Source organism: Bombina bombina, chromosome 1 (assembly GCF_027579735.1).
Source record: "Bombina bombina isolate aBomBom1 chromosome 1, aBomBom1.pri, whole genome shotgun sequence".
NCBI classification, from domain to species: domain Eukaryota; kingdom Metazoa; phylum Chordata; class Amphibia; order Anura; family Bombinatoridae; genus Bombina; species Bombina bombina.
The window spans coordinates 1,254,850,372-1,254,878,357 of record NC_069499.1 but is presented as its reverse complement, the minus strand read 5'-3'; the positions used below and the strand labels follow the sequence as shown (position 1 = coordinate 1,254,878,357).

The 27,986-nt window shown below is 37.0% G+C and overlaps 1 protein-coding gene and 1 long non-coding RNA gene across 2 annotated transcripts in view; one reads left to right on the top strand and one right to left on the bottom strand.

The window, feature by feature from the left end:
- The window catches only part of ATP2C2 (ATPase secretory pathway Ca2+ transporting 2), a 337,340-nt gene that overhangs the window by 240,275 nt on the left and 69,079 nt on the right, over positions 1-27,986 (bottom strand). The window lies entirely within an intron of this gene.
- LOC128648181 (uncharacterized) lies at positions 80-27,710 on the top strand. The gene is made up of 2 exons (XR_008400528.1): positions 80-338; positions 27,349-27,710. It is a non-coding gene; the product is annotated as an uncharacterized LOC128648181 (long non-coding RNA).

The window sequence follows — 27,986 nt, the reverse complement described above, 5'->3', positions numbered from 1 at the left end:
TATGCCTGATGAAGTAACATCTATAGGTTATACTCACTAGCTGGATTTTATGTCAACAAGGAGCGTCTCATCATAGTCACAATAATCAGAGGGGCTGGAGGCTGCAATCCCGGAGCACAGCCTCCCTTCTCATCAACAGTCATGAGATTAACTGTCATGTGCTCTCCACTAGGTGATGAGTCACTTGCGCAGCCCAATTCTGTTGGCTGACCCTCTATGTCAGACCCACCATCAGCGATATTTAATATGGTAAGCATAGTCTTTAGCCTTTTCTTCTATGGGAAAATACTTAGTGCCACTAAAGAAGGATCTGTGTACCAGAGGCTCACGATCAGTAGGTAAGTGGTGAATCACTGGAAGGACTGCTGTAGGCTCCAGCTTTAAAGATGAAGGACTACCAACAGCTCTTAAAGAGTTCTATTCCTCTGTGAAAGTGATTATCCAGCATTGCCTCCATTTCCTTCAATAGTATAATAACTGCCGCTTCCATTTTGACTATGTCTTTTGTCAGATGAAGTAATCAGACGCTGTGAGAATATATTCCAGGCGATCCTTTAGTACAAGCTTACTAAAATCCTGTCTCCACTGTTCCAGCTTTAGCATTATTAAGTACTCTTATATATAGTACTAACAACTAAGTAAACCTGCTTTATCTGGCAAACCGGGGGGGGGGGGGGGGGTTTGGGTGTATATCACAAGGCCGCCGCCTCACCCAGCCCAGCCAACTGTCCGGATTAGCGCTTCAGATGATGCGATCACCTCTATTGATGCAGCAAAGTAGAGTTTTGGATTCATATAAGTTGCTTAGATAATCGGCGGATTATCTGTAGATCATCAGGAGCCTCTATTTTTGTGACCAGTCATGGCCACCGCCCGGACAAGCCCCCAGGCTTTTTTGTTTTAATCCTTTTTATTTTAAAATTGTATTGCAAAGTCTACCTTTTTACATTATTCACTGTGACCATTTTTGTCATACTAACATTTCTTATAAAAACTTCAGACTATAAGAATGTTGCAATAAAAAATATATTAGTTTGCAAGTAACACCACATAAATATTTTTTTTAAAGTGTATATTTTATAATAATAGATTTATAACCCTAAGTGGTATTGCCTGTTCCTCTGCCCCCCTTCATTTCCTCTTTTGGCTGGGCTGTGATGTATAGAGCAGTTCCCCACTGTTTACATAGGCTTTCTAAGGCTTTAAAGGGGCTGCCCTTCAAGACTGTCAAATTACACACATGTTGATTGGATGTTCACTGAAAAAAGAGTTTATCCATGTGGGCCGGAATATCATTGTAATAGAAGCATTATTATATGAACTAATTTAACCATTTCACAGAAATGGTTACATTTTACAGATTACAAACAAAAAAGGTGCACATATACTTTTTTAATGGCAAATATTACATTTATGGCATTTGACTATTTATAGTTTACCATCACATAAAGTTACTTAAGAGACTGGTAACAATTGGTAAAGAGTTCATAAGTTCTGTATTTTTATATTAACATATAGATATATATTTGCCAAATTGAGTTTTTGGATTTTTATCTGTAAAGCAGGGGGAGCAAGCACTCAGAGTTTTAACTATCCTTCATGATGGCAGCATTTGGAGTTATAGATACAGATAGTGGGTGATGATAAAAAGGGATTTTATGTACTTTCTGGAGCTAAAATAGCTTACAAAGCGTTTTATTAACCCTTTCATACTCAAATCTCTATCACAGCCTCACCAGCACAGTCCTGGAGAGGAGGTTGTGACAAATACCTTAACTAGATTTGCCAATGAATGCATCACATACCATTCTTGTGTAGGAATGAGGATAATAAAAATATTAGACTGTATTTATTTGTATATAGTAAATGCCATGTGAAATTACATTTCATTTAGCATTCTGAAAATTTTGAAAAAATGAATAATTTTAGTATTCAACAGAAAAGAGAACTTAATAACTATATACTTTCGACTCACCACATTAAATAAGCATGTGTCTCAGAATGATCTGTTTTAAGTTAAAGGGACAGTACACTGTGAAATTGTTTTTCCATTAATGTATTTTAAATAACTTGTTATACCAACTGAAGAGTATAAAATATTTGAGAAATTGCATTTTCATGCTTATTTGTGTATATGAAGTAGTTGATTTTGTGCTTTGAAATCACAGCCTATTACAATGGGTTGAACTTAAAGGGACACTCAGGTCAAATTAAATTTTAATGATTCAGATACAGCATGTCATTTTAAACAACTTTCCAATTTACTTCCATTAAAAAAATGTGCACATTCTTTTATATTTACACTTTTTGAGTCACCAGCTCCTACTGAGCATGTGCAAGAATTCACAGACTATACGTATATGCATTTGTGATTGGCTAATTGCTATCACATGGTACAGGGGGAGTGGAAATATACATAACTTTAAAATTTGTTATAAAAAAAATCTACTACTCATTTGAAGTTCAGACTAAGTGCTATTGCATTGTCTTGTTATCTTGCATTTGTTGATTATGCAAATCTAATGTGTTGACTGGTCCAATGGATTGAACTTAAAGGTAATATCAGATCTCAGTATGTTTTAACTTTGTGTACGCAGACTTGCTTCCTTATGTTTTATTTGTCTGGAACACCAAAGCTCAATACATAGAGAGAACAATGGACAATTATCATTTTATTACTTAACTATCCTGCAACGCACTAAGAGCGTAACTTCTTCTGCTGGCTGTGTTTGCTTAAGCTTGTCAATAGCATATACTCCAGTATCAAAAGTTTCAGTATAGGTGGCTATACCACAGGCTAAATCAGCTATTTCAAATGCTGAAATAGGAGTAAAGGATCTACTTGTAACCAAGTTAATACACTCTAGCAAGTAAAAATGATCATTGGGAAAAATTTAAAGGGGAGAAAATTTTGGGGTGAACTGTCCCTTTAAGTAAATACATCAACAACTCTCAGATACCTAATTAGCACAATTTCCTGAGGAGTAGACAAATATTTTATGGATACATTCATGCTTCATAAATTCAGAAGATACAACAGAAATGCTTATTTACTGCTTGAACATTTTTTCCAATCATGAATAAATGTACTTTTTAGGAATGGCTGGCTGCTCACGGCGCTTGAATAAAAGGTGTTTTGTTCTATTTATTATAGCAAAAAAACTGTCCATCTAAAAAAAAAAAATCATTGTGCAAAGGTTATATTTTTATTAGATGGGGCAATAGATTATTTCAAATCTGCACTGGCCAAAAACAAGAATGTATTTAATGTGTTAAAAATGCCTTTGCCTATTGTACAATTCTACAAATATATCTCTCTAGGTTTGGTTTTAACTGTCCAGAGTTTATGTAAAACACGAGGAATGTTGTTCAATGGTAATATTACTAATTTCTCTTTGTTCAATTGGTGTGTGTGTGTGTGTATGTATATATATATATATATATATATATATATATATATATACACACACATGCACACAGTATACTATAGATAATTATTTTAGGGCTTGGTTATATAATGAAGTATCTTTAATCTTTAAGATTGTAGTGCAAAGTTAAAATGGGATTTCCTTGTTCATATCTGTTGTGACGTGTATTTGTATTGTATTTGGAAACTGAAGTTACATCCTGCATATGTAGGGTGAGGCTAGATGTATCATCTTTTCGGTACAAGCAGTATAAGTAGGAGCAGATAAACTCTAGATAAACATGAGCATACTGAAACATCTGTCAACAGTTCAGTAACATCTGATGATATTTTGTACGCAAAACAAACAAACCCAGCTATAGATAATGAAAATTTCAAACATTCCAGTGGCTACTTTTGTAAGTTAAATCATTTTCCCCTGTTGCTAATTTGATATCCAGCACAGCACTGGAGAAAGTTATAATTTTTCAGAAGTATACTAAGCTCTTGAATTGTGAAAACAGCAGCATCACCTCATTAGTGAGTATCATGATAACATACACAATATGTAGATATAACAGTTATCAAAAAGAAACTGTACATAAATGCCTTTGTCTATCTCATCAGTATATTTGCTGGCTCCTAAGGTTGGTTATAAAGTCTACTATGGCATAACAGAAACTTTCACCAAAAAAAAATAATTTTTTTTTTAACCTTATCACAAAATTATAGCTTTAACAATATCCCTTTAAAATAATAAAAGGTGCATTCAGCTAAATTATTTTATAGAAATGCTAAAAGGACCCTAAGCACATTGGGCTAGATTACAAGTGGCGCACGGACTCAATAAGTAATATCGCAACCAAGCTAACTAGAGCACATATTACAAGTTGAAAGTAAATGGTTTGCGATGACCAGATTAGCGTGCCTGAAAACCTAGCATAAAGTATAAATATACACTTTCTAATAAAAATATTTTATATAAATATTAATAAAATATGTTTTATAAGAGTTAAAAGGGATATGGTATATGGCAGTCCCATTTGACTGGGAAGGGCTATAATGTACACATATCTGTCTAAATATGTGTACGTGTGTATATATACATATATGTCTGTATATATACATATATGTCTATGTATATATACTTATATATCTATGTATATACATGTGTAAATATGTATATACATAAATATATGCACATACAGTATATATATATATATATATATATATATATATATATATATATATATATATATATATATATATATATACACACACACACATACACGTATACACATATATACACTTTGGGGCCCTTTCCACTAAAATACCTTTAAATGTGAAAAATAATTTTCATTTATTTTTTATATAGTAGAATGTGTATTACTGTGTCTAATACGTGTCAGGTTCTTCGTTCTCTTGCTATCTTTATTTGAAAAAGCAGGAATCTAAGCTTAGGGGCCAGCCCATTTTTGGTTCAGGACCTGGGCAGTGCTTGCTGATTGGTGGCTAAATTAGAAAGTTTCTTAAAGCCTTTTTACACCCCAGTGCTGAGCAAATTTTTAGCTTATTGTAAGTCAAATTTCGGTAAGTGACCCACAAATTATATATAGTTTTTTTTTCAAGCAGGCCCAGCAAATTCACAATATACCATTGTTTAATTTATAATTCATGGCATGTGAGATAGCTGCGGCAAAAACTGGTAAAAAAAATGTTTTTCTTAGATTGTAGTAAATAATACTGAAAATGGCCAAGTGACCACTGCTGTTGCAGTGATCACATTCTAAACTGTCATCAAGGCTAGCCACACATGAAATAGGGACCCATATGGACTTTTGGTGGTAATAATACAGGTTAGAGAGGCCCCATTGTTCATAACAGAAATATAAGCACTTTTTTTCTTGCAAGGTGTTCACTGTTAGCACAGTGATCACCTGACTATATAGACAAAATTCATATCTTTTCTTGAGAGAGGGACTTGTTTACTAGAAAATAAACATTATTAGGGTCTCTACACATACCAGATTTTTGTATTGCACATATAGGGCCAGATTACAAATGGAGCATTATTTAATGTTCCCACAATAACTTTGTTGACCCGATATGCATAAAAACCGAACTTCGAATATCGTGCACACGATAATGTATTCCCCCATAGAAGTCAATAGAGCAAACAAAAGTGGAAAAAAACCTGACATAAAAATATTAATATTTCCCATTCCAATGTTCTTCAGATAGCAGAATATGTGTTATTTTGGTACAATATATATCTATATATATATATGTGTGTGTATATATATATATATATATATATATAAAATGATTCAACTTCAGTGTGTGTGTACTGTGTGTGTGCTGTCTGTCAGTGGCGTCACTAGGGTTGGTGTCACCCGGTGCGGTAAGTTATGGTGTCACCCCCCCCCCTCCCCCCAGAAAGCAGACACACACAAACACAAAAACACAGGCACACACACATACAAACACTCAGACACACTTAAAAACACACTCAGGTGCACACACAAACACTCGGAAACACACTCAGACACACACACAAAAACACTCAGACACACACACACACAAAAACACAGGCACACACACAGAAACATTCAGACACACACACAAAAGCACTCAGATACACACACACAAAAGCACTCAGACACACACACACACAAAACACTCAGACAGACACACACACACACAAAATATGTAAACTGCACTGCATTAATTATAATGCTCATGCCTAGAGCTGCTCCCTGGCTCAGCAGAGCATCAAATGAAAGATAAACAGTGCACTCTAAAAATAAATCACTAAAGAAAAGGTTTAGGCGCGCAAACTATGAAAATTCTGCTCTCTGACTCTGTTCCAAGTCTGTCAGTGCACAGCCCAGGGCCGCATGCCTACCGCTTTTTATGGCCAAGCACCTCTGCTCTCTGCCCACCCCCAGACCCCCGTCCGCCCTCCCCTCCTATCTCTTCAGTGTGCACTTAGTGTACCGTAACCGTACCGGTCTGGTGGGCATCATACGTGGCTCCTTCACTTTAGAGACAGTGTCAGACAGTCATGCGGTCAGGTGCCAGGCATCCCCCTCATGATTTCCGGTTCCCGTTTAGAGAGACAGCACAGCAGTGAGTGACTCCATTGCTCCACACGTCACTGAGCAGTGAGCACAGATAGGCAGGCAGGTTTAGGCTAGCAGCGCAACTTCGCAAGCCCCACGGCATGCCCACAACATTCATAGTGACATTGGGCAGGGGAGGAGCAAAGTACAAACAAGCAAAAGCAGCCGTGAAAACTATTTGTGGAAATTGCAGCGCTGGCTCAAGGGGCAAAAAAATGAAGTGTCTACAACTTCCCCAGTCCCACTAATGTTCACAAATGCTGGCCCCTCTAATAAAAAAATATATGCATCTCTACAATGTATTTCTTTGAATTTAAATATTTTTTTTTTTTGGTGGTGTCACCCCCTGGATGGTGTCACCCGGGTGCGGCCCGCACCCCCCTAGTGACGCCACTGCTGTCTGTCTGTGTGTGCTGTGTCTGTGCTATGTGTACTGTGTTTGTGTGTTGTCTGTGTGTGTGTGCTGTCTGTGTGGGCTGGCTGTGTGTGTGTGCGCTGGCTGTGTGTGTACTGTTTTTGTGTGTTGTCTGTGTGTACTGTGTGTGGTGTGTGTGCTGTCTGTGTGGGCTGTGTGTGTGTGCTGTCTGTCTGTGTGGGCTGGCTGTGTGTGGGGGGGGGGGCTGTGTGTATGTGTAGGCTGTGTGTGTGTGCTGTGTGTGCTGTGTGTGCGGGGGGGGGGGCTGTGTGTGTACTGTGTTTGTGTGTTGTATTTCTGTGTGTACTGTGTCTGGTGTGTGTGCTGTCTGTGTGGGCTGTGTGTGTGTGCTGTCTGTCTGTGTGGGCTGGCTGTGTGTGTGTGGGCAGTGTGTATGTGTGTGTGGGCTGTGTGTGTGTGTGTGGGCTGTGTGTGTGTGTGTGTGTGTGGGCTGTGTGTGTGTGTGTTTGTGGGCTGTGTGTGTGTGTGTGTGGGCTGTGTGTGTGTGTGTGTGTTTGTGGGCTGTTTGTGTGTGGGCTGTGGATGTAGGCTGTGTGGGCTGTGTGTGTGTGTGGGGGGCTGTGTGTGTGGGCTTCCTGGTTCTACTCAATTTGTGACGTCACCACGTGCATACACGGTGACAGCACCGGCACTCCCATGGAGCCTGGTAGTGCTGCCCACTAGGCCACCAACAATCCTCAGCCTTTAGTGAGGGGGGTTGCCGAAAACAGCTTTTGATTGTTGATCCCCTAGCATGACAAGAAAGGCTCTTCATGCCCATTGAAGGGGTTAGATATTTAGCCTGGTGCTGCTAGTTTCTTTTTAGGCCCCACAGCTGTGAAATACAAATCCAACGTTGGTCTAGTTCTTCCACTGATACCACCTGTGAATCCTTTTTACCAAGTATGCAACACAAGTGTGTGTGGGTCAGGGAGAGGGAGTTAATGTCATTTGATTTCACATATGATGCTGGCCAGAGTGGTCAGTAACATGGCAATAAGACTGGGGTCAAGCAGACGGTAGTGTGTGGGCAAATATGTAACCCCGCTCTGCAATGCAGCAGGTCTCTTCTCAAACACCTAAGGATGGCCTAAAGCACCTGGCTCCTAAATTTGTGGGCTGTCTCCTAGGTGGATATTAAACAAATTTGTTGAGCCCTGACATAAATGCACATGTACTCTTATGTCTTCAATGTCTTATAAGAAAACAACATAGGTCTCTAGAGCTGCAAACATAAGGCATAAAACGTTTTTCTTACCTTTGATATAGCCAGTGACATAGAAATGTAATATTTACATTGCTTTATTTAATTTAAAAAGCCAGCACAAAAGATAAAAAAGCTTTGTATGCGTGTTACGGATTGTTAGGTTTCTGGGGGCCATAAAAGGATTTGAAATTCAGTATTGTTAAGCTATAATTACTGGTTTCTCCTTCCTTGCAATGATTCAGCAGAAGTTCTAAAAAGGCCTTGACATGGATTAAGTAAAAGTACAATAATTTTTCTGTATTCCAATATTTCTTCTATAACTAACAGCATCATCTTTTTGGAACATGGTAACAAGAGAAATTCTAATTAACTGGCCAACATAGCTAGAGACTGAGACACACAGTTGATTGTTCAGCATGAGCAGCCTTTAGAAGTGTATAAGCAGTAATTAGCAGGCTGAAATCTATCCCTGTAACAGGCTTCATGCCAACGATCTGCAGCAGTAGAATTGCCAGGAATTCAAACTAAGCCTGTTTAATTATTCACATATTATTAGAAGAAAAACATGATGACTTATAAAGACAGTACCCAAAATGTATACAACTTGTTGGGAATCTGGCTGACATCAGTCAGAAATAATCAGCAGATTCTATGAATCCTTCAGAAAGCTGAATCACTTTGATGCAGATTTTCACAGACTAAATTATACATTTCACTATCTTAAAGGGACATGAAACCCACATTTTTTCTTTCATGATTTAGAAAGAGAATACATTTTTCTAATTTACTTCTAGTATCTAATTTGTTTTATTCTCTTGATATTCTTTGCTGAAAAGCATATCTAGATATGCTCAGTAGCTGCTGATTGGTTGCTGCACATAGAAGCCTTGTGTGATTGGCTCACCCATGTGCATTGCTTTTTCTTCAACTAAGGGTATCTAAAAATGAAGCAAAATAAATAATAGAAGTAAATTGTAATGTTGTTTAAATTTGTATTCTCTATCTGAATCATGAAAGAAAGATTTTGGGTTTAGTGGCCCTTTAAATATCAATATAGATATTATATATGTTTCATAAAAATGCAGGTCAAGTTTTTATGTGATAAGAAGCCATATAAAGCACAAAATGGATATTTCAGCTTTGAATATAAGCATTTTTGCAAGACACAGCAAAAACATTTCAATGTTACCACTTTCAGCAACAGTTTTTAACGTGCACAGAACATATGAACATATGCCTTGTGCACACTCATTTAGACACAGCACCTGCTCAGATAGCTTGTATTTTGTTGGCGATCATTCAATTTGCATCCTTACTGACTACTGTACACTCACAATAAATATGCTCTGTGCACAGTAAATGCTATCAGAGTCATAACAGGAATCACTTTTGCTACTAAAAATTGTAAAAATGCTTCTTATTCTGAACTCAAATGCATTCAAGTTTATTGTAGTTTCAAAAGGAGTCTCTCACATAGAAAGTTATAGCACTGAAACCATATTTTTATTTGTAAAAGAACAAGTTTATAATATGTCATTTTTTGTATTATTAGTGATCTAATATATAGAAATCCTTCAGTAATATGGTGGCATAGGCACCTTTATCTTAAATGCCCACAGCCCACCCAAACAAGCTGGCTGACCGTCTGTGACCTGCCCAACACAAACCCGGCCAAAAAAATACTGGTTGACCACTTACCACAAGTGCTTGCATCCTGTAAAGCCTCTGTGAGGTTTGCTTTATCTTACTACAGTCCAGAGCCATAATTTGGCATTGGTCATGAAGGGGTAGCTGAGTTGCATGAAGACTTTCCCCTTCCATTCTCTCAAAATGTTTTATTTATTGTGTACTATGGGCTACATTCATGAAGCTCCTCTATGAACTTTGGAGCGTCGCCAGCTGCAGGCTTGCACAAGCGAGCCTGCAGCTGAGAGTTAAGAAGCAGCGGTAATCAGACTGGGGAGACAGCCCCTGCTCGCGAACGTAGCCATAGTGTGCAATGATAAATGCAGGCAGCGTATTGTTGCCCACATAGGGGTGAACATTTTGTTAAATCTGACCATATGTATTATAAGTAATTGATCTCTGGTTGTGTAGTGGGGGCATGACCCCTTCGTGTGTCTCTGGCCTCCAGTAGCGAGTAATATGCAAGGCAATTATATGTTAATATTGTTGAAGGAACTCAGGCTGCAAATTTCTGAGTATCTAGAGCAGCACAAAACCAAATGCACTGCCACAAGAAAATATTTATTTAACTAATCAGGACTATAATAAGGTTTTGAATACATTCCTGGAAATGTCTGCAGAAGCAAAGCATCTTACCACACAAATTAAGACATTTTTCTAAACTTCCAATTATTTGTCTAAAATAAAATATTTTGTATTAAATTAATTCATCTTAACTATAAAGAACACACATAGCTAAACATATTATTACAGATACTAAATGATAGATACCTTACTTTTGGAATCTTAAGAAAATAACATTCGAACAAGCAATTTCAGGTACACTAGGTAACAGTTTAAGGACTTATTTACCACACACACTCACAGATTCCATAGCTCAGCCACACTGCTCCACCCAGGCGGTATGTAACTAAACTTCACTGGGCCTCAGGGCATATACTGCAATGGGACCCACTAATTCAACAGTGCCATTTCTGGCTGTATGAAAAGAGCAGAAGCTGAACAGAAGCCACATAGGTGACAACAGTTATTTCTCTGTGATTGTGAGTTTTACTCTCTCCTTTGTTAATCTGCATCAGAAGCTATTTGCTTGCACAACCACACTGTGACGGCCATCTTTCAAACACTGACATCATATTTGTAAAGGCCAATACATTAAATTTCCTTAAATTTTGAGCCCTGTAATGGGGGGGGGGGGGGGCGGCGGCACACACAGGGGCATGATGCATGTGAAGCCTGAGCCCCAGCAACTCCCTGTATCAAAACCAATACTGATTGCAGACCCAGGTGCACCCCCTAGAGGTGCAGACCCAGTCTCGATTAAGACTTCTGAGACTAGTTACACCCCGAGCTACACCTCCTCCCAAAATCCAAAGTAAATTGTGCACAGTATGTATAAAGTATCTATCTAGTACAAGATGTTCAGCTGACACAATAAGCAAACAAATATATACAGAAAACCAGCAAAGCCTTTATTTCTGATTCCCATAGTCTGACATCAATACCAGGTCCAAAACATAGGGCAGATTTTTCCAATGAGATCCAAACTTCTAGGGCAATTATACATCAGGACAAGAACTGAAAAACTGGGACTGTACCAAGAAAATTGAGACAGTTTGCAAGTCTGTGAGCATTTTTACTTAATAATTCTCAGGCAGGGTGTCCTGACAACAGCAATGAGTTCTGCCTATTTGGGTTGCTCTTTCATGGTTGGGGGTATCACAGACAGAAGGAGCTAAAGGTAATGTCTGAGAGGATGTGTTAAAATGGAATAAAAGGATTACAAAAAGCAGCCTCATTTATAATAATACTACAAATATTTTAGCTTTTATGTGGTTTCAAATAGTAAAAATATGTAAATCATCTAGTTTTCTCATATTAGCTTTCATTTATTTTTGTTAATGTAGCATAAAAACATTTAGAAACAAGAAGATTTTTCTCATAATATTGATTTAATCTTATAGATTATAGATCTTGTGTACTGAATGCTGATATGGGAATATATATGCAGTTAAAGGGACACGGAAGTCAACATTTAACTTTCTTATTCAGTGTGCACTTTTAAGAGATTATTAAGTTTATTTTACTTTTTGTCTTGGTATGAAAAGAATACCTAGATAGGCTTAGAAGCAACAATGCACTACTGGGAACTGGCTGGTGTTTGGTGGACCTGCACATGTGTATCTTGTCATTGGGTTCAGCTAGGTCCCAGGAGTGCATTGCTGCTCCGGAGCTGACTTATGACCTTATACAGGGGTTAACCAAATAGCTATATGCAATCAGTAGTGTAATAATAAAATGCTCTAACATATAAGAGTATTTCATTTTGTATTCATTGAAACAGACATCTATTTTATATTTTGCATTGGAGACCTAAAAATAAAATTATGCAAATAAATATACTGTATTTTGTTTTCTTACATGACAGGCTAAAAGGACAGTAAACACCTTGCAATTACAAGAGTGTTCTGCAGTCTTGCAATAAATTAACATGCGTGAGTTTGAAAATGTTTTGAATGCATAATACCTTGTTTGCTGCAAATGTTTTTCAATAGCCAAATTCCACCCACCACTAGCCCTATTTGAAAGAGCCTATCAGGACTTAGGGGCCTATTCTAAAGACTTTACTGAGTTAGCCTGACATTTGCAGGGGCAACCCTCATGGAATTCTATAAAAAAACAAAAGAGCTATCCCTGTGAGTTGCAAGATGTCTCCAATATGAAGTATTTCAGTCATTTGTTTTATACCACTTTACAATATATGCTTCGCCTTCGAGACACACTGTTCTGAAGGTAAAAACTGCATTTAGAGAATTAGAACAGGGGCTTCATAATACTGGAGATATTTGTTATAGATTAGAATCTCACAAACCAGAGAGCTTTACAAGATCTTCCCTCTGTACTGGAGTAGATATGATCAGTATGTTAAAATATAACCACTGTTTTGCAATTCCTCATCTGCTTATTTATGTCGATCTGAATCCAATTATGGACAGATATGTTGCAGGGTTAGGTTAGTGAAACCTGCCATGAGTCCATTTGTCAGGATTGGAAAACTCTTAATTTTCATAGAAACAGAAAAAAGGGAGAAAAATCAGGGGTCAAGTCGAGTTGTAATGCATGGGAACGGAGTTCCTGCACTATTTTTGCAGGAGGAATTAAGTTCCCTCTGGACAGAGAACAGAAACACTTCAATAAACTGCTGCTGCTGGTGGGAGGAGCTGGAGCTCAGTGTGGTTAGAGGGATAGTGAGATACTCTAGTAATGGGCAGTAACACTTCCTACAATACACTAAATGTAAGACTGTTAGCGGTCCTGCTGTATTATCACCCCTGTTATGAATATTATCTTTATTTTCTTTTATAACACATGGTTCTTACATTTAAAATTCTTACATTTCTGTGTGGCTTGCTCTGGGGTTATTTAGCTCCCCTAAGCAGAAATAGGACTATTACACCTTAAATGGGTGAGACTTTGTGACAGACCATTCAACCCTTCATTTGATTTAATTTGCTTTCCTTGACCAATGTGTATAGATTATATACATAGAAATACAGTGTGTGTGTGTGATAAACATATATTGTGGATATAAAAGTCTACACACCCCTGTTAAAATGTCAGGTTTCTGTGATGTAAAAAAATGAGACAAAGATAAATCATTTCAGAACTTTTCCCACCTTTAATGTGACCTATAAACTTTACAACTTGATTGAAAAACAAAATGAAACTTCTAGGTGGATGGAATTAAAAAATAAAATAATATGGTTGCATAAGTGTGCACACTTATAACTGTGTTTAGAATTCAAAAGCATGTTAAATAGGAGTCAGTACACACCTGCCATCTTTTAAAATGCCTCTGATTAACCCCAAATAAAGTTCAGCTGTTCTAGTAGGTCTTTCCTGACATTTTCTTAGTCGCAACCTACAGCAAAAGCCATGGTTCGCAAAGAGCTTCTAAAGAATCAGAGCGATCTCATTGTTAAAAGGTATCAGTCAAGAGAAGGGTACAATAGAATTTCTAAGGCATTAGATATACCATGGAACACAGTGAAGACAGTCATCATCAAGTGGAGAAAATATTAGGCAACAATGACATTACTAAGAACTGGACGTCCCTCCAAAATTGATGAAAAGACGAGAAGAAAACTGGTCTGGGAGGCTGCCAAGAGGCCTACAGCACCATTAAAAGAGCTGCAGGAATATCTGGCAAGTACTGGCTGTGTGGTGCATGTGACAACAATAGCCCGTATTCTTCATATGTCTGGGCTATGAGGTAGGGTGGCAAGAAGCCTTTGCTTACAAAAATAACCCATCCAAGTCCAGATAAATTTTGCAAAAACACATCTGAAGTCTCCCAAAAGCATGTCGCAAAAGGTGTTCTGGTTTGATGAAACAAGATAAAACTTTTTGGCCATATTTCCAAAAGATATGTTCGGCGCAAAAACAACACTGCATATAACGAAAAGAACACCATACCAACAGTGAAGCATTTTGGTGGCAGCATCATGCTTTGGGTTTGTTTTTCTTCAGCTGGAACTGGGGCCTTAGTCAAAGTAGAGGGAAATATGAACAGTTCCAAATACCAGACAATATTGGCACAAAACCTTCAGGCTTCTGCTAGAAAACTGAACATGAAGAGGAACTTAATCTTTCAGCATGACAACGCCCCAAAGCATACATCCAAATCGTCAGGGTGCCAGGAATCAGACTGAGATGAGAAGTGCAAAAATAATCACACATTTAATAATAACAAAAAAATAATAAAAAGTCCACAAGTCAAATAACAACCAGGAGTCAAAACCAGAGCCGGTAGTCAGACGAGCCGACTCAGGAGCCAAAGCGAATAGTCAGACGAGTCGGAATCAGAAACAAGGAAAACAGAAGAGTCAGGAACAAGCCAGGGATCAGGAACCAGGAAGGACGTCAGACAGCCAGGTAATACACAGGAACTCTCACAAATAGGTCTGAGACAACGCAAAGGCAAAGCATACTGAACAGAGGCCCTTTAAATAATAAGTGATGACATCACAATTCTGAGACTGCATCCTGTCTCACACAGATGATGCACACCAGTCTGGCCATAAAAGGAAGTGCAGGAAATGAGCAGCATCCCCCACAATGCACCATAGTCAGCAAGAGAGGTGAGTAAAATGGCTGCCAGCAGCACATGGCAAACAAATCAGGGAAAAAACCCTGACACAAATCAACAAAGGAATGGCTTCACCAGAAGAAGATTAAAGTTTGGGAATGGCCCAGTCATCGCCCAGACCTGAATCCAATCGAAAATCTGTGGGGTTATCTTAAGTGGACTGTGCACAAGAGATGCCCTCACAATCTGACAGATTTGGAGTGTTTTTGCAAAGAAGAATGGGCAAATCTTGCCAAGTCAAGATGTGCCATGGTGAAAAACTCATACCCCAAAAGACTGAGTGCTGTAATAAAACCAAAGGGTGCTTCAACAAAGTATTATTATGCAACCATATTATTTTAGTTTTTTATTTCTACTTCCCTCTACCTAAAAGATTTTAGTTTGTTTTACAATTGAGTTGTACAGTTTATAGGTCACATTAAAGGTGAAATGATTTATCTTTTTTACATCACAGAAACATGACATTTTAACAGGGGTGTGTATACTTTTTATATCCTATATATATATATATATATATATATATATATATATATATATATATATATATATATATATATATATATATATATATATATATATATATATATACATACATATATCAATATTATTATTATATATACATATATCAATATTAATTGTGAGGGAGGGTGTAAGTCTTCATGAGTTCCACACTTTTTTTTATTTTTTGTAGGACTTGACCTCTGAGAAAGATTAATAGTAAACATATACTGCAAAGTTCTTTTACTACACATAATTAAACATGTCATATTAAAATCTCAAGGTGTTTACAGATAGGAATGACAGAAGACTGAAATTACTTTCTGGTTCTTAAATACAGTTTATTATTTAGTTGATTATTAATCTATTTGTGCAAGCATATTATACATAATATAACATGATTTAAATTTAAACTACATGAATTACAAATGTATAGAAACAGGCTATTTATAAAGCAATTACTGAGCAGCTGATTATATATGTCACCTGTGCTGTATTTCAGATATCCAGAAAGCCTGACATTGCAGTGAGTCCCCAGTGCTGGAGTTGGGAAATCCTTTTCTAGTGTTCACTGCATACTAATTAAAGGGACACAATACTCATATGCTAAATCACTTGAAACTGATGCAGTATAACTGTAAAAAGCTGACAGGAAAATATCACCTGAGTATCTCTATGTAAAAAAGGAAAATATTTTACCTCACAATCTCCTCAGCTCAGAAGAGTAAGTTCTGTGTAAAAAGTTATACTCAGCTGTTCCCAGCTGCAGGTAAGAAAATTAAAAAAATGAAGAAATGAACAGCAGCCAATGAGCATCAGCAGTGCTGAGGTCATGAACTCTTACTGTGATCTCATGAGATTTGACTTAACTCTCATGAGATTTCATAGTAAGCTTCCTTTACCTGATTGGTGAAATAATATGAGAGTGCACGATGCTCATCCCTTCAGTTGTCCCGGGACAGACACACTAATATGCTGCTTAGAAATCCTTTACAATGGGAGGTGGCTACAGAGGAACTTTTGAGGTAAAATATCTTTCTTTTTTACATAGAGATGTTCAGGTGATATTTTCTAGTCAGCTTTTTACAGCTGTGCTGCATCACTTTCAAGTGTTTAAACATTTGGGTATTATGGCCCTTTAACTAAGTGAAATTTACATGTAAAATATGCAATTCCAGACAACTGAATAGCAAAGAGTCAAAATAAACATAAATATATATAGATATATATACACTGTATATATATATATATATATATATATATATATATATATATATATATATATATATATATATATATATATATATATATATATATATATATATATATATATATATATATATACAGGGAGTGCAGAATTATTAGGCAAGTTGTATTTTTGAGGATTAATTTTATTATTGAACAACAACCATGTTCTCAATGAACCCAAAAAACTCATTAATATCAAAGCTGAATAGTTTTGGAAGTAGTTTTTAGTTTGTTTTTGGTTATAGCTATTTTAGGGGGATATCTGTGTGTGCAGGTGACTATTACTGTGCATAATTATTAGGCAACTTAACAAAAAACAAATATATACCCATTTCAATTATTTATTTTTACCAGTGAAACCAATATAACATCTCAACATTCACAAATATACATTTCTGACATTCAAAAACAAAACAAAAACAAATCAGTGACCAATATAGCCACCTTTCTTTGCAAGGACACTCAAAAGCCTGCCATCCATGGATTCTGTCAGTGTTTTGATCTGTTCACCATCAACATTGCATGCAGCAGCAACCACAGCCTCCCAGACACTGTTCAGAGAGGTGTACTGTTTTCCCTCCTTGTAAATCTCACATTTGATGATGGACCACAGGTTCTCAATGGGGTTCAGATCAGGTGAACAAGGAGGCCATGTCATTAGATTTTCTTCTTTTATACCCTTTCTTGCCAGCCACGCTGTGGAGTACTTAGACGCGTGTGATGGAGCATTGTCCTGCATGAAAATCATGTTTTTCTTGAAGGATGCAGACTTCTTCCTGTACCACTGCTTGAAAAAGGTGTCTTCCAGAAACTGGCAGTAGGACTGGGAGTTTAGCTTGACACCATCCTCAACCCAAAAGGCCCCACAAGCTCATCTTTGATGATACCAGCCCAAACCAGTACTCCACCTCCACCTTGTTGGCGTCTGAGTCGGACTGGAGCTCTCTGCCCTTTACCAATCCAGCCACGGGCCCATCCATCTGGCCCATCAAGACTCACTCTCATTTCATCAGTCCATAAAACCTTAGAAAAATCAGTCTTGAGATATTTCTTGGCCCAGTCTTGACGTTTCAGCTTGTGTGTCTTGTTCAGTGGTGGTCGTCTTTCAGCCTTTCTTACCTTGGCCATGTCTCTGAGTATTGCACACCTTGTGCTTTTGGGCACTCCAGTGATGTTGCAGCTCTGAAATATGGCCAAACTGGTGGCAAGTGGCATCTTGGCAGCTGCATGCTTGACTTTTCTCAGTTCATGGGCAGTTATTTTGCACCTTGGTTTTTCCACACGCTTCTTGCGACCCTGTTGACTATTTTGAATGAAACGCTTGATTGTTCGATGATCATGCTTCAGAAGCTTTGCAATTTTAAGAGTGCTGCATCCCTCTGCAAGATATCTCACTATTTTTGACTTTTCTGAGCCTGTCAAGTCCTTCTTTTGACCCATTTTGCCAAAGGAAAGGAAGTTGCCTAATAATTATGCACACCTGATATAGGGTGTTGATGTCATTAGACCACACCCCTTCTCATTACAGAGATGCACATCACCTAATATGCTTAATTGGTAGTAGGCTTTCGAGCCTATACAGCTTGGAGTAAGACAACATACATAAAGAGGATGATGTGGTCAAAATACTAATTTGCCTAATAATTCTGCACTCCCTGTATATATATATATATATATATATATATATATATATATATATATATATATATAAATCCAAAATAGAGGCACTCACCATGTGAAAAACAACTTATTTATTTAAGTAACAGTAGCAGTGCTTTATTTTCAGGAGCCTGAGGACGGGCGTTGTAGCCCGAAAACGTTCACTCTGTTACTTAAATAAATAAGTTGTTTTTCACACGGTGAGTGCCTCTATTTTGGATTTATACATGGATACTCTGAGTGCACCCCAATATTGAACCCTATCAAGCGAGTGCTGGTATTTCTTGGATATATATATATATATATATATATATATATATATATATATATATATATATATATATATATATATATATATATATATATGCACATACATACATACACACTACTGTGAAAAAAATGCTATAAAGTAAGAATGTTTTCAAAAATAGTTTATTATCAATTAAAAAAATGCAAAAATACAAAATGCAGTAGTGTGTATATAGATAGATATATAGATGATAGATAGATAATGTGTGGTTTGTGTTACTTTAACCCCTTCATTGCTGAGCCATTCCCCCCCCCCCCCCCTTGTTTGGAGCTCTTTACACATAACAAATTTTACTTAGGGAGCTTTGTACCTGGAATCTGTAATACATGAACCGTGAAATGGCTCATAAAATCATACTTTTTTGAAAATAGCATAAAAACATAAGAGCTGGAAATACTAGTCGAAACCTATATGACACATTTCATGTCCACAGACTTTTTTCAGATATTCTCCCATTGAGTGGGGCTCTCCCCTAAATTGCATCTACTCACTCCCAGGTGGGTAGGCTGCTATTGCAACACAGTAGATTTGCATAATCAACAAATGCAAGATAACAAGACAATGCAATAGCACTTAGTCTGAATTTCAAATGAGTAGTAGATTTTTTTTCTGACAATTTTAAAAAAGTTATGTCTTTTTCCACTCCCCCTGTACCATGTGACAGCCATCAGCCATTCACAAACGCATACAAACTTATTCTTGCACATGCTCAGTGGAGCTGGTGACTCAAAAAGTTTAAATATAAAAAGACTGTATGTGATTCACCATTTTGGTAAACTTAGCTATTATAAAATCAACCTCGCTAAGACTGAAGGATTTCCCATTCGAATGGACCAGTCTACTTTGACAACTCTACAATCCCTATACTCATTCTCTTGGTCTAAGGAAAATTTGAAACATCTAGGTATCCTCTTGAGTGCGGATCTTGAGCAGATAATTCACGATAATTACAGTATATTATTTCGTAATCTCCAAGTCTTAATAGAGAGATGGGACTTTAAAGAGCTGTCGTGGCTAGGAAGAGTAGCCACGGTAAAAATGTCCCTGATCCCAAAGGTTTTATATATATTTAGATGCATTCCACTCAATGTCCCAAAACCCACCCTATTTCAGATTCACAAACTTTTTGCTAACTACATATGGCAAAACAAAGCCCCTAGAATTGCCTTTAACACATTACATAGATCTTTTTTTCGGGGGGGGGGGGGGGATAGCGGCACCTAATATCTTCACTTACTATGAAGCTACAAGATTGGCTCAAATTTCTGAATGGGGCATCAAGGTAGATAGACCAGGCTGGTATCTCCTGGAGGCCTTGGGGATACCGGACAACCTAGGTCTGATAGACCTAATTTGGGTTCCCAACAAAACCAAACTCCAACAATGTGTGCATAATGTGGTAGCGAAACATAATCTGAATATTTGGGATTCTCTGAGACATAGAGTACTGATTGCCCCCCACCCGTCACCAATACATGGGACGGTGGCTCTATTCTGGGACCTCAAAAAAATTCATTCTGATGACTGGATATCGAAGGGTTTTTTCACTATAGGAGATTTCTTTACACAACAGCGGACAGTAGACTTGTCACTTCTGGGGATCAGATTCCGCCCAACTCCACCTTGGTTTCCTTTTGAATCCTTAAGAGTTCTTAGTTTCCTGAAAACGTGGGGATTTTCTTACTGATACCATTAGAAATCTTTCCCCATGGGAAGTCGGTTGGCAGAGAGGTTGTAAACAACCCAAACCCCTTACACTATTCTATAACCTTCTCCTCTCTGATCTTACCCAAGGTATTCCATAGCAATATAAAGCCTGGATCCGAGAAGTAGAGACCAATATTCCTGATCAGGACTTGGAAACCGTGCACTGTGTCACAATGCTTGAAGTGTATATTAAGGTATTACTAAAATGGCATAGAACTCCTGTTAAACTATCCAAAATGTTCCCTGAGTCTTCTCCCATGTGCTGGCGCGAATGTGGTAACAAGGGTACTGATCTTCATTTTTGGTGGAATTGCCCGAAAGTGTACTCGTTATAGAGAGAAGTGGAAGAAATGTGTAAATCTCTACAGCTAATAAATCAGATCTCACCAAATAGCGCCCTTCTTCATATACTAGGAGACGATATACCGCAGATGTCGAAGAGAATGTTGGTGTACATTTTCACGGCAACAAAACTCTGTATAGCAAGGTCATGGAAATCTCCCAATCCCTCCAGCCTCTCAGAAATCAAAAATGTAATCGACTATATGGCAATTATGGAGAGACATTTCTATAACTCGATTGATCAGATGGAAGTTTACTGGCTAGTGTGGGACATATGGCTACAAAAATAAGAACCCTACCTGACCTATATATTGAGAGCCTTCAAAACTCTCAAGTTTATAGATACATTCGTCCTTCTCCTTCTGAATCCCCTTCCCCCCCCCTTTTTTTTCTCTCCCTCCTCTTCCATTTTCTACCTCTACCCCTTACCTTACCATACTAGTTACTCAACCTAGATACGATAATTTCTTCCGTGACCATACCTTTTTAACAGTTCATTTATCACATACTTATGTCCCAGATTATTTAATATGCCTGTCCATAATTCAAGGTTTTTACTGGTTTTCCCCAATGCAGATTGTCTCACTAAATCAACACTCCAGTTAATACGACTTACAGCACGTTTTTATTGTTAGTTTTCAATAAAATTAATAATGTCTGTTTCAATTTTATACTATACGAATTGTTCAGGTGGACCTGTAGTTCTTGATCAAGAGCCCATTGTGGATCAGGTCCGTAAGACCTCGCTGAATGCGGAGAGCAATGCGCTCTCCGTATTCAGCATTTCACCAGCAGCTCACAAGAGCTGCTGGTGCAACGCCGCCCCCTGCAGACTCGCGGCCAATCGGCCGCCAGCAGGGAGGTGTCAATCAACCGATCGTACTCGATCGGGTTGAATTGTGGCGATTCCTGTACGCCTGCTCAGAGCAGGCAGACAGGGTTATGGAGCAGCAGTCTTTGTGACCGCTGCTTCATAACTGCTGTTTCTGGCGAGTCTGAAGGCTCGCCAGAAACATGGGCCGTCAAGCTCCTTTTGGAGCTTGATAGGCCCCATAGCCTTTATGTCAACCGCACATGTCTTGTTAATGCCTTTAGGTTCTCTAATATCCAAATACTAAATTGATTTAACCTCTTTATCTAATAGTAAGCACTAGCATTCGCTACGCTTACATATGAGTTTCAGCTTTTGTCACACAAATCTTTATTTTCTGCATACTAAGTATTTTTTAGAAAATAAGTTTGCAGAAATACCATAATATGGGAAAATGCCACCATACAAAATGCACAAAAAATGTTGTTGCTTTTTGTAACTTTATAGCATCACTTTCAAAATATATTAAACTCCCATTTTATGGTCCCACATCATTCCAATATTTAGGATTTTATAGCTATAATGTTCAATAATAAATTAATAATTAAAAATCTGAAAATAAAATCCTGCAAACCTTAAAAATCTAAAATAAATATTGTGTATTTATGAGACAAAAAATGTTTTTGTGCCTTATATTCCATTAGTAAATATGTATTTTTGTCAATCCTACAGCCAAAACAGAACAGTCTTACATGACACTTTGTATGTAGATTACAGTGCCTTCATTTTAAACAAGTAAATAAATGCCATACTTCCTTCCCTATTAAAGGAGTGCAACAAAGTACTAATAAAAGGCTCTAACTTGGTAGAGTATATTATTATTATAAAACTCATTCCTGCTAATAACTATGTGTATAACCCTTGCAGAGCCATGAAGAACAGTGTATAAACTGCACTAAAGAACCACAGTGCATTGCAGCTCTTGAGTAGGCCTTTGCTGGTGACCCAATCAGGAGCAGAATATACACATAGCCGCCAAACACTATCTATTTCCAATAAACTTTCCCCCTCGGGGCGTTCAACCCCTTTTTTCTACGTCATGTGCTTTTCCTGCGCATCCGTTAGGTGATAATATCCATCCTAAGAAGCGATGCACGTCCACGCGACATGCATGCTCTAAACAACTGATTTACTGCTTCCGGAAGAAAACAATTATGGAGTGTTGCCAACTTTTACGCGTGCGCATAATATGATCGTATTTTTTCAAACGTATGGGCAGATTTATTGGATCGGATTCTAATGGTTGTAATATCCCCACGGGTGCGCGCTTTAGGTATACGTATAGAGCGGATGGGACCAGGGAGCAGGTAGGAGGAGTCCGGCTTCGAACAGATAGATTTGTGGTAAATAAATTATAACCAAAGTATTCATTTTTAAAATAAAAATAAATTAGCGGTTGACCTTGGTACATGTTGATACATCATTACTCTAATTACATTTAGCTAAAGTTGACATTCACTTTGACCCCCTTTCAAGATAGTGAGTATATTGAAAAATATAATGACTGTGGACATTATTCTCCTAATGAGATGGATTTATTCTGTAGAAGAGTAATTTTTCTCAAATTAAGAATTAATTTAAAGTTAATTTATATGCTCTAATGAATTAAAGCATTTAGATTTTGCATTATAACCTCTGTTTAAAATTTCCATAGTTAATAATTAACTTGCATCTAGATTACGAGTTTTGAGCGCTATAGAGAAATTAACGAACGCTACAAAAATTACGCTATTTAATTTTCTATAGCGCTGCCATTACAAGTTTTCAAACATACGCCTTTTGCGTGCGATATGGTTGCGTTGAGCTCCATACCGCACACAAAACAAGTGCTGTGTTTGACGTGCTTGTGCACGATTTCCTCATAGACATTAATGGGGAGAGCCGGAAAAAAAAAACTAACACCTGTGATCGCGGAAACAAACATTCCGTAACGCAGCCCCATTGATGTCTATGGGGAACTAAAAATACTGTTTAAACCTAACAGCCTAACATAAACCCCAAGTCTAAACACCCCTAATCTGCAGCCCCCAACATCGCTGACGCCTGCCTACAGGTAATAACCCCTAATATATATTATATCGCCACTACCTAAAAAAAAATAATTAACCCCTAATCTGCTGCTCCCGATATCGCCGCCACTATACTACATTTATTAACGACCTAAACCACCAGCCCCCCACATTGCAACAAGCTAAATTAAACTATATTAACCCCCAAACCTAACACTAGCGTAACACTAACCCTAACGTAACCCTAACACCCCCTAACTTTAACATTATAAATATATAGCTAAATTAAATTTACAATTATTAACTAAATAAACCTATAAACCCCTAAACCGCCAGCCCCCCCACATAGCAACAAGCTAAATTAAACTATATTAACCCCTAAACCTAACCCTAAACCCCCTAACTTTAACATAATTAAATTAGATCTAAATTAAATTTACAATTATTAACTAAATAATACCTATTTAAAACTAAATACTTACTTACCTGTGAAATAAAACCTAAGCTAGCTACAATATATCTCAAAGTTATATTGTATCTAGCTTAGGTTTTATTTTTAATTCACAGGTAAGTCTGTATTTATTTTAACTAGGTAGACTAGTTAGTAAATAGTTATAGTTAATGCCTTTTGTAGAGCATTGCCCTGAGATAAACAGCCGGCGCGAAGCGAGGTACGCTATTCAAGATGGCGTCCCTTACATTCCTAATTCGAATTAGCCAATAGAATGAGAGCTGCTTAAATCCACACTGTAGCAAAACTGATGTCATATAGTGCTGCAGACACGTGCACGCTCCTTAACTTACTTTCCTGCTTTTTAACAAAGGATAACAAAAAACTAAGAAAATTTGATAATAGAAGTACATTGGAAAGTTGTTTAAAATTGGGATTGTTTTAACTCATTCATGAAAGAATGTGTTTAGGCATTTATGTCCCTTTAAATTTCAGATGAGTTTCCTTATATGTATCATAAAAATAAATGATTAACATTTGGGGGGAAAGACTAAGAAAAAGTTCTAACATGTAAACCAGGAAATATAGAAATCTAAAAACTAGCAGAACTAAATAGCATGCTAATATACAGTTCATGTGCACGGTTTACGCAAAAATAATATATATAAAAAAAAATAACATTTTAAGGCAAAAAGTTATGTCAATGCCAGAAGTTACCAATAAACATAAAAATCTGTGAAATGCCTGGAAATAAATTCAGGTATTTAAACTTGACATCTAATATAAAATGGGATCCCCATAGATATTTACTCAAGCATGGAAAAGGCAATAGAATGTACTGTGGTTATTCATTTTGCCTACTTTTCCTGTAATTTATTTCTAAAATTTGCAGGGGGTGGGTTCCTCCACCATAAGGGTTGCCAGCTATCCTCCAGAAAATTACTGAACAGTCTGTTGACAACCTGTGGGTGGCTTGGCACTGGTGAAAGGAGGGGTCACACAATGACCCCTCACCAGAGCTCTGCCTTTCGCCCCACTCTTGAACTAGCCATAAATATTTTTCACAACTGGGCAGCGATTTTTTATCCTTGGCTGCCATTAAAGGGACAGTCTACACCAGAATTTGTATTGCTTTAAAAGATAGATAATCCCTTTATTACCCATTCCCCAGTTTTGCATAACCAACACAGTTATATTTATATACTTTTTACCTCTGTGATTATCTTGTATCTAAGCCTCTGCAAACTGCCCCTTTATTTCAGTTCTTTTGACAGACTTCAGTTTAGCCAATCAGTGCTGGCTCCCAGGTTACTTCACGAGCATGAGCACACTGTTATCTATATGAAACACAAGAACTAACACCCTCTAGTGGTGAAAAACTGTTAATATGCATTCTGAAAAGAGATGGCCTTCAAAGTCTAAGAAATTAGCATTTAATTGGTGATAAAAGTAAATTGGAAAATTGTTTAAAATTACAGGCCCTATTTGAATCATGAAAGTTTATTTTGGACTAGAATGTCCCTTTAACACATAAATCAATTATTTAAACTTTTTTTTTTGATGCCAGTAACACACTCCAAAAAGCCAGGGATTTTACCCCAGTGGTTATACATAACATACACAGTGCATTTTAAAATCTGACAGACTGCCAGAAACACAAAAAAAAACATCCTTGGATACTAGCAACACTTCAAGTAGCACACGTGCAATGTCTTTTTGGGACATATTTGTGTTGTAGAGAAGCCCAGGAGGACGTTAAAATTTAGCTTCTACTCCGGGGACTTTAAAAAAAAATGGACATACATGTCCAGTATTTTTGTATATATTTCCTGGGCAGCCTTCTGAAATACTGGATTGTCTGTTTAAAAGGGACAGTCTACACTAGAATTGTTATTATTTAAAAAGATAGATAATCCTTTTATAACCCATTCCCCAGTTTTGCATAACAAACACAGTTATATTAATATGTTTTACCTATGTGATTACCTTGTTTCTGAGCCTGTGCAGACTGCCCCCTTATCTCAGTGCATTTGACAGACATGCAGTTCCGCCAATCAGTGCAAACTCCTAAATAACTCCACGGGAGTGAGCACAATGTTATCTATATGACACGCATAAACTAGTACTGTCTAACTGTAAAAAACTTTCAAAATGCTCTGAGCTAAGAGGCGGTTTTCAACGGTTAAAAATCAGTTTGAGCCTACCTAGGTTTAGTTTTTCAAAAATACCACCAAGGGAACAAAGCAAATTTAATGATAAAAGTCAGTTGGAAAGTTGTTTAAAATTGCCTGCCCTATCTGAATCATGAAAGTTTAATTTTGACTAGACTGTCCCTTTAAATACCGGACACCTGGCAAAACTACCCACGAAAAAAAAGACTACAGCACATATTTCATACATAAGTATGATGCAGTTTACTAGTCTGCAACACACTAAATTAGGTTCCTTAGATCAGAACAGACACTCATTTATATCTGTCATCTGACTGGACAAAGCGAAGAAACAAAGATAAAACTATTCAAGGCTTTTTAAAGAGATCTATCCAAGGACTTCTCTGAAATATCTTTAAATGCTTCTAAAACATGAATTGTTTAATATAGATATTGTGCACTCAAATGTTTAATGGTTGTTAAATAGATTACATATAGAAAATAAAAAATAATATAAATGCTCCTTTAATTGGAGTTAAAACATTTATGCCCCTGTTTTGTATGTTTGAGTGAGAACTTAAAGGACAACTAAACACAGTAAAGATTTTTTTTTCTTCCCCCTGCATCATGTGACAACGATCAAGCAATCACTAATTGCATACACGTATGTTCTTTCTGTGAATCTTGCACATGCTCAGTAGCAACTGGTGCCTTAAAAAAGTGTGCATATAAAGAGATTGTGCACATTTAGATAATGGAAGTGAATTGGAAAGTTGTTTAAAACTGTTCTGCTCTACCTGAATCATGAAAGTTTAATTTTGACTTTAGTATCCCTTTAAACTCTGTCATTAATGCAAAATACAAATGCATATAAGTATTTCTGAACTGTATTCCTCAAGTATCCTTAGCAAGACAAGATGGGTCAAACAAAAGAATTAACCAAACAATGATTAATCTAAGAGGGGTATTCTAAAAGTATGACCTACTGGGGACTGGTATTGAGAAACACCAGTTTAAGCTGAATACACAAGAGTAGAGAGGTTTGTTGAAGAATAGGTATAAGAGGGAACATAATTCAGTTCAGGATCTATAATATTTTTTTCCGTTTATTCTTTTAGTGCTTTGAGGAAATATGATCTGGAAGATTAATCAAAATTCTGCAACATGGCTGATATTTACAAAGTGACTTTAGAGACATTCAAGAGCAATGGGGATAGCTTTAGCAGCAGAGAAAAGGGATCAAAGAATCATAATATCAAGAAACTTAACCCCTTGGCTTCAAAAGATTCCTTGGTGCAAAATGGTTTGTTTTTTTGCCCTCTCCGAAAGGTAACAGAAGTAAGCAATAGTAATAATATACATACTGATCTGTAGAAGAATTCCAAAATACAGAATTATTCTGAAATCTTTATTTTTTTCAATTATATATATATCTATGTTAAATATTATCATTAAAAATTAAAACTTTTCCCTGCCAGTATGTCAGAATCTTCTCTGCCTGTGTCTTTGGTTTGTTTTTGTTGCATTATAAAATGCAAATAATAGTCTACATTTATTCAAAACAACAACTATTACCTTTCTGGTTACAGTACTGTACTATCTTTCTGATGGTATTATATACACAAAAGTATTAAAAATGGTTTAAAACTACCTTTAGGTTGTGTGTATAAGCTGTATTATGATGATATGTAAATATTTCCTAAATGACTTAAAGGGACATTAAATCCAAAGTTTTTCTTTCATGATTCAGATAGAG